General features: G+C 30.8%; 1 pseudogene; it reads left to right on the top strand.

The window, feature by feature from the left end:
* Positions 1-1,888: 1,888 nt before the first annotated feature.
* LOC107003656 lies at positions 1,889-2,766 on the top strand (annotated as a pseudogene).
* Positions 2,767-9,636: the final 6,870 nt, after the last annotated feature.

Here is a 9,636-nt window from a genome sequence, read left to right as displayed (position 1 = left end):
TAGGTACTACACTAGACCATTCTAGAAGCTATACTAGATATGTGTATGTGAGAGAGTGTCTCTGTAGACTGAATATGCCTGCTGAGGGTAGTTGAGTCATTTAAGCTGATTTCTATTTTCTTATTGGTTCAGATTAGGGGTGTCAAATGGACGGGTTGGGTTGAAATTAATAATATTAAAATGGATTGAAATAGAATTTGAGTTGGGTCTGGACACATCCAAGTTTACTTTGGGCTCAAATGGGCTAAAAAACTGGTTGGGTCTTGACCCGCCAATTTGACCCAATTAATATCAACAATTTAACATATTGATGCTTAACTTTTATAATCACAATTTGAATTTTAGATCAAGATTTTCTTTAAAAAAAAGAAGTAACAAATTGATAGATAAATCTTAAAAGATGTTAAATAGATAATAACTCATACCTTAAATATAGGAACATATTTTAATACAAAGTTTTAGAATGGGTTGAAATTGGAGAATGGATTGGGCTCAATTGAGGATTCTCTTCAAATGGTTATGATTGAATAGGTTGAGATTGAACTCAATTCAAATTATCTTGAGCTCAACCCTTAAAATTCTGAGCAGATTGGAAGATTTACCTATGTTTGGGTTCATTTTTGACACCCATAGTACAGATTATTGCAGTTTTGTTTTCCTTGAAGCTGTAAAGACATTATTAGCCCATATTACATGCCACCCTTTTTATTTTTAACTGTTGAAACTTATGGAGTAATATATTTTACAATGTTATGCCTTATTGACATACAAGTTTTAAACAATAATATTTAATCCAAATAAAATTATAATTTTTAAAAATTGAATTCAAAATCAAAGTTTATGTTTTTTAACATCAATTGTGGAAAGTCAACTATTGATATAGACGAAAAAAAGGGTAATTTTATATATATATATATATATATATTACTTGAGATTGACATATATTTAACGAACAATTCGCTAAATATGGATGTGAGGGAAGAACCTAAATAAGCCACCCAAAATATAGAAGTGGCCAAAATAAGCCTTAATTTAAGAAAGTAACTAAAATATGCTTAGTGGAAGAAAAAACTTTATTTATTCAATATTCTAAACGTTTTTCGTTAGTTTCATAATGTGTATATTTTGATATATAACGGAACTATTTATTACACTTTATAAAGTGTAAATTTTTCTTACACTTTGTAAAGTTGAATGTTTTCTTACACTTTATAAAGTGGAAGAAATGTTACACTTTATAAAGTGGAAGAAAAAGTTACGTTTTATATAAAGAAATATAGATTTGACTGATAAAAAAGAACGTTGTTGACTAGTCTTATGATCCTTTCTAACACAAATTTCAAGTATTATTAACTTGATTTAATCTATGTAGTTATTTGGAACCCTCAAAAAGTCAGTCAATGATTCGTCATTCTAAATAATCCACTCTCCAAAATTTGCTTGTGCTTATGATAAAATGAAATAGGGTATTTTTCGACAATATAAACAGTACTATTTATGCACATTCTTTTATAAATTTATGAAAGAAATTATGTTATCGGACATTAATTGAATATTTAGCATTGTGTTTGGAAGGACAATTATAATAAACAATATTTCCTTCATGCATAATTTCGTCATCTAGATAAATCTAAAAACTCTAAATTTTGGGGTAGAAGACATTTTTTTATTGAAATGAAGAAAAATAGAAGACTAAAGATGTTAAAGGTGCTATGTTTGAACGTCATTAAATAGAGCTTGGAGGAGCTTTTAAAATAAAAATAAAAATAAAAATACATAATGTAATAATTTTTTCTGCTTTTATGATATGTTAAATCAATAAAATTGTATGACAAATACTGCAAAAGCTTCATTAAGCTTCAAAACGTGAAAAAAATTTCTCTTTGTAAAACATAATTTTCTCTACATTGGAGGTTTTCCTAAGACAGATAGATTGATGCTTCCAAGTTGATTAGGTTATAAATTTCTGAGCAATTCATAAAGGCAAGAAGCAATAAAAGGTTAAAAGTGGTTGCAGAGGAGTATCTACAAGAGTTAATTGATAGAAGTCTAATTTTGGCCAGTAAACAAAGGGCTAATGGAAGGATTGAAAACTTGCGAAATTCATGATCTTCTTCGCCCTAAGTGAAGCTCATACTAAAAATGTTATGCCTGTCATGAATGGGAATGTTCTCGAAGCCATAGATGATCAACGTCGAATGATCTTCCTTTCTGAAGTTGAAGAGAAGCATGATTATTGTATGCAACATAGCAGTGATATTGTCCGTACCTTTATTTCAATTGGTGTAGCTTTTCCAATAGCAATGTGTTCCATTGTTTCAGAGTTCATGTTGATTAAGGTGTTGGAAGTGTTATCCGTACTCTGGTACAATTTCTCTAATGTAATACCTGAGAGTGCTGGAAAAACAGGGTTGGAGCCGCCAGTAGATATTTGGAGAATGTTAGATCTAAGACATGTGGAAATTTATTCGCCACTATATATATCTAATCCTCTTGTGGCAGAAAATGATGACATTGGACAACAATCTCTGTTTCTGAATAACTTGCAAGCACTTTATCTCTGTAACTCTCTGTTTGTTGCGGAAATCATAAGAAGATCTCCCAATCTAAAAAAAACTAACGATTTTAGATTATTTTGAGTATCTTGATTGGCCTGTTATTCTTGATTATCTTAATCTTGTACGGGATTTGGAGACACTATGTTATCTCTTGTTTAGCAAATCAGAAAAAATAAAATATGAAAAGAAAAACACAAAAACTACCTGAGTCCATAGAACCCACTGTGTGTCCTTAAGAAATCCCCTGAAGTACCAGAGGTTACATATTAATTCCTCCCAAGATAAAAAGCATAACCATTAAAGAATTAGTGGTACCTCAAACTTCAATAATTTCAACGAATTCAAAATGATAACAACGAATCACACAGAGATACAATCGGTCGATTTTATTTTGTAAGAAATGTATGCATAAGAAGGGAAGAATTTAATGCTGAAAAATAAGAGACAACCTCTTTATTTATAGACAACAAAGGGTAAAAGTCACAACTCTTAGGAAAGAAGACAACCTTCCAGAAAGGTCACAACATTTTGGGAAAGGCACAACCTTTCAAACGGTCACAACCCTTTAGAAAGGACACAACCTTTCATAAAGGTCACAATCCTCCGGCAAAGTGACAACCCTTCAGGAGAGTCACAACCCTTCATTTCCTGTTCACACCTTTAAAACCTAACAATCCTCCACATGAATAGAGAATGACTATTTTTTAAGAACATATGCATGAAAAACTGTGTGATTCTTAAGTAAGGCTTAATCGCATCTGGATAAGTAGGTTTCCCTTTAAACTTTCCGTAGTAAACATATATCAAATATACTCGGTCAATTGGTAGATTTGATATCTTTGAGCCGTTGAGCTTTGGTGTGTACATAGACAACATAAGTCACACAATCAACCCTTGAACTATTTTTAATTCTCATTGTTGTATTCGTTTCATCCATGAACACATCTCGATTAATAAGTGCTTAGAGAACTGACCTTATCGGATTCTCCTTGAATCGACTTACACCTCACACTTATATAAGTGATTTATAAATGTGTTATCCCATAGAAACACCATTTAATATACCCTGCATCAAACTTAGAAACCATTGAAAAGTCATAACGTCGTTATCCTTGTTACTGAACATTATCTTATCATGAGAATGGACCATTAAAAAAATATTTTAACAATGTTGAACCGTCGTTATGACTTTGTTTGATCTCCTTGAATCTAGATCTTTGGGATCTCTAGTCTTCTAGGTAGAGTTACCGCCACAATGACTTGTCCTCGGTCATAGTCCAATTCCCTTTGATAATCTATCGACTCCCTCTCTAGTTAGACCTTTTATAAGTGGATCTGACACATTATCCTTTGACTTTACATAGTCAATTATGATAATTCCACTAGATAGTATTTCTCTAACGATATTATGTCTACGTCATATATGATGAGACCTTTGGCTATACATCATGCTTCATGCCCAACCTATTGCAAATTAACTCTCACAGTGTATGGAGCTAAAGGTTTGGGCCAAAAAATTTTCAAGAAATTTTGGAGTCATTCAACTTCTTCACCGGCCTTATCTAGAGTGATAAGCTGAGATTTCATAATAGAGAGAGTGGTACATTTTTGTTTGAAAGATTTCCAAGATACTACTCCTCCACCAAGAGTAATTAAATACATATCCACTCGTGGATTTTATTTCATTTGACCTGGTGATTCAATTTGCATCACTATATTCTTTCAATACTGTTAAATACTAGTTATAATGCAAAGAAATAGTTTGTTAAGTATGTTTTTAAATACTCAAAACTCTTTTCATTGTCATCCAATGAGCTTGATTGAGATTATTTGTGAACCAACTCAGTTTACTAATAGCACATGTTATATCTGATCGTGTACACTTTATGATGTATATCATACCTCTCAATACTCTAGCATAATTCAATTGCGAGTCACTTTTTCTTTCATTCTTTTGAAGTACAAAGCTCACATTTATTGGAGTATTGACAATATTGAAATTCAAATACTTGAACTTGTCAAGTACCTTTTCAATCACATCAGTAACTTCAATATCTTTCATATCGAAGTTACTTTCTAGGATATGCTAAGTAGCATTTATGTCAGAAATGTCTCTTTTGATGATCAACATGTAATCATCATAAAAACAAACAATGAACTTGTAATTTAGATGTCTTTAATTTAAAAACATTTATGACATTCTTGAATTCATTTGCCAAGTTCACATACTTTCTTTTCTTTACCAGGAATCAAAAAACCCTCGGGTTGTTCTATGTAAATTTCTTCCTTCAATTTTTTATTTTAAGAAAAATATTTTCACATCCATTTTGATGAATTTTAAGGTCATATACCGCAACTAGCGCAATCCACATCTGACTTGATGTATCCTTGTTAGTGGCTATTATGTGTCAAAATAATCAAGACTTTCATATTGTCTAAAGTTTATGACAACAGTCTTGCTTTGTATTTGTCAATAGTTCCCTCAACTTTCTTTTCCTTTTGTAGATCCACTTTGAACCCAAAAGTTTATTTCCTGGAGGAAGATCAACCAACTCTCAAGTACCGTTGCTCAAGATTGAATTAATCTTACTATTGACAATCTCTTCCAAAAATGAGTCCACAGAGGGCATTACTTCTTCAAATATATGAGACTCATTTTCAAGAAGAAATATTACAAAATCAAATTTGAAGGAAGTAATTTGTCCACTTACATTTACTATCCCCTCTGAATCTCTTTATTAAGTATTCTCCTTTGGTTCATTCCAAGGTCGTTTAGACCCTTCACTTAACTATCTGACGGTTCGGGCATATGAGCCATAACTTGACATGCTTTACTATTTGTAGCATATCCAATGAACATACAATCCACAGTCTTAGGTCCTATTTTTACTAGTTTGGGAATAAATCCCTCATTTTTATTTCTCATATGGAATAGACTGTATTGAAAATTATTAGATTACTATCTTTCAAGAGTTACTGCTTGTATATATTGTAAGGAGCAACCATCATTCTCTATCGGCTAACAACAAAGCCTGAAACAAACAAAACTTTTTGTTGCTCACTTTCTGAACAGAAATTTTTTTGTTGTTCTCTTTTGCTATAATGATAGCACCCCCACAAAATTTGTGGTAAATCTAAACTTATAGCACATTCAACATTTCCTTCAAAGTTTGATTTTTCTGTCAACAAATTCATTAGATTGAGGTGAGAATGTGCAGTAATTTGATGGATGATTCCATTTTTACAAATATATTTCTACAAAAGAAGATTCATATTCTTCACATCTACCACTTCTAATCATGAAGCTATCCAACTGACTTTCAACTTCAGTTTTATATTGCCTATATGTTTCTATTTCTTCATCCCTACCATTCAGCAAATAAACATAACAATATCTAGTGCAATTGTCAATAAATTTTATGAAACACTTTTTCCCACCACAAGATGGTGTTGATTTCATATCACAAAATGTCACTGTGAAACAATTCAAAGATATTCTAATTCATTTCAACAAGACATACTTGACACTAATTTTACTGCACTAGATGTTAGGCAAAACTACTAAGTTGATCAGTTTTTGCAAGGTTTTGTAATTGACATGTCTCAATCATTTATATCACAAACAATTTGAGTCAAGCAAGTAAGAACAAACAAAAATACTAAGTTTGAAAAGACCTTCTGTGAGGTAACCTTTTCCCACAAATATTTTGTTCTTTACTTTTTATAATTTTCTCAAATACAAACATTGTTTTACAGTCAACACCTTGTCATATGTCCTTTTCAAAAGGACATATACATAACATAAATTTGTTATAGAATTAACCATGACCATAGTCTCATTGGTCCAATAAGGGCAATATGACCCAAATGTTTGTTTTCCAACACAAACATAACATGTCAATTTTCACTAATGTTCATGTCTATACAAAAATATTATTCTAATAGACATCTTTTCATGATAAATCACAATATATTAAGTGAAACTTTTTGATCAAAGAATACATCTTTTGAACGAGTAATATAATTTTTTTATTTTATACTAGTCATGTCATATACTAGTAAAGAGAGACTCAACGGCCACAATATCAAATTTACTCCAAGAATTTTGTGGGTCTAACATAATACAAGAATGTCATCAAATTTCATATCTTGTACTTTCAAATTTAAATTAGATAGTAAGTGTAGTTTTATCTTTATCACAAGTAAAGAACCCCCACATTTTAAATATGTTCTCAAAAATATTTTTCAAGATTTGAGATTATTTTCCACATATATTTTTTTCCTTGCTTTCAAATCGCATAGCATCAAAATATACAATGGCAACATGAATCCCATGCTTTCAAATTGTATAATATCAAAATACACAATGACAACATGAACCCTTCTTTTGGAGATTTAATCCATAGAAACACTTATTGCATGCACAAAAATCACTAATTTTATGTTACTAGTGTTTGTTTTTGTCACAGCTAGATAGACCACTTAGTATTTATAATACTAACAATAAAGATTCAATATTTATACAACTTTTTTCTAGTTTAATGATGAACTTTTTATATTCTTCTCATCGGTAACCGAATGAACTTTGAATTCTGATGAAGTTTTTATATTATTCGAATCAGTTTCACATTCAGAAAAAGTAGTAAACAAAAAGATTTTAATCTCCACAAACCTCAAATACAACATTGTCTCTAGCTAATGATGAAGATTTTATGTTTTTCAAATCATATAGCCTTAATATTCGTGACGAAGATTTTGTACTCTTAAAGTCAAAGTAGTCATTTAAACATAGTATCTAACAGATTGGTGATGTTTCTATATTCTTTAAAGTAATGCACAATCTGATTTGTTCGTAAACTTCTTATATTTTTCAAACTAAAGGAGTAAAAAAATCAGAAGATTTTAGTCTTCAAAAGTCAAACACAATCAAATTTCACATGGAGTATAAAACTACAAAAGTTTTTTTCCCTATTAACAGAATACATATTAGTAATAATCATCACATAATGACCATCTATCCTAACATTTATGAGATAAATCTCATAACTTATAAAGGATAGGAAATAAAAATAGAAAATATACTCAAACATATTAAGAAAATACTAATTCATCCCAAAACTCTTTTATTATATGATAAAATAATTTTCTTTTTCTTCTTTTTCTTTCCAACAAAAAACACAGAAAATAAAAGTAATTTCCTTACACAGAAAAAAACCATCAATGTAAATTTCTTAAGCTTGTTATCTCATGCATTCAAATTAGCAAACCACAAAAATAAAAGATGAAAAGAAAAATACAAAGAACTATCCGAGTTCACGCAACCCACTGTGTGTCTTTAAGAAATCCTCAAGTACCGGAGTTTACATATTAATTCTTTTTTAAGATAAAATGGATTAACCATTAAAGAAATAGTGTACCTCAAACTTAAATAGTTTCAACGAACTCAAATTGAAAACAAAGAATCACACACGATCGATCGATTTTAATTTGTAAGAAATGTATGCATAAGAAGGGAAGAATTTGATGCTAAGAAATGAGATACAACCTCTCTATTTATAGCCAACAAAGGATAAAGGTCAAAACTATTAGTAAAGAAGACAACATTCCGGAAATGTCACAATACATTGGAAAAGGCAGACCTTTCAAATGGTCACAACCCTTTATAAAGGACACATCCTTTCATAAAGGTCACAATCCTACGGCGAAATGACAACCCTTCAGGAGAGTCACAACCCTTTATTTCTTACTCAAACCTTTAAAACCCAACATACTACACATAAATCCCATGAAATGGATGATTTTCTGTGGGGATAATTTCCCTCCTAATCTCAAGAAACTGAATTAACATGCACTTATATACCATGGGAAGATCTGAAATTGCTGGCTAATTTCCCTTATCTTAATGTGTTCAAAGGGTATGTAGTATTCGATGGAACATAATGAAAACTAGATGAAGATATTGTGTTTCACAAATTAAAATATCTACTATTTAGTGGGTGCTATTTTCTGGAAAGGTGGGAAGCAGGACATGCTAATTTTCCAGTGCTTGAGCAACTAGTACTAAATAGTTTATATTATCTGGAGGAGATTCCGGATAGTATTGGAGAAATAATGACACTAAAATTCATCGGAATAAAACATTGCAGCTATGGTGTAGATATTAGTGCAAAGAAAATTCTAGAAGAGCAATAAAGCTTGGGAAATTATGAGCTTTAAGTTAAAATCTCTCCTATGGTATGTTAAAATTCCATCTTTGAATCAGATCACTTGTGTTTAGAGGCTTTATTTTAAGTTGGTAATCATTTGGAGCGTAATTTAATTGAAATTACAAATTTAAACAATACTTTGTTGAACAATATATATATATATATGTGTGTGTGTGTTTGTGTGTGTACGCGTGCGTGCGTGTGTTACAATATGGTAACAACTAATTAAAACACTTAAAAACAAATCACTGCAAATATTGTATGTTGTATGTAAGTAATGAGGGGGTACAACTTAGCGAATAGAATGATGATTTAATCAGCAATCAACACTAAAATTCATAATCGGCATTGAAAGGAACGGGCTAATTGCTAAATGCGTTAAAGGCAGAAAACAGATAGCAACCACTACTAGGGTCTCGAGAGAGTAGTGTATACGTAGAGATTTGGGTAAAAAGATTATTTCTTGTAGACCCTCGACTCAAGTAAGCATTATAATGTAGGGAAAAAGAAAATAACGGGAATGAAAAAATCAAGACAAAACACTAAAGAAAGCATGACAGAGTCGTTTACGACTGAAATTGGTTTCTTTTTTGCTCCACATTTCTAATATAACAAGAATGTGTTCAAAACTAGACAAGGCTACTATATAAGATAGATAAGTTAAGCATAAGGGGATCTTCAAATGTTGCATTTGGATCATAAATCTCAAAATCTTGTGTCTTAGGCTCGCGATGCATATCTGAAATTTATTTACAGAAAGCTTGAGAGCATAATTACTATAAAGATTATTTATTAACTAATGTGTCTCAGTTGATCCATTTGGGCTTTCCATAGACAATTTTCATCCTATTATATATATATATATATATATA

The sequence above is a fragment of the Solanum pennellii genome, chromosome 11 (genome assembly GCF_001406875.1).
Source record: "Solanum pennellii chromosome 11, SPENNV200".
NCBI lineage: Eukaryota > Viridiplantae > Streptophyta > Magnoliopsida > Solanales > Solanaceae > Solanum > Solanum pennellii.
Note: the sequence above shows the minus strand (reverse complement) of the source record. Positions and strands in the feature narration are given on the sequence as shown.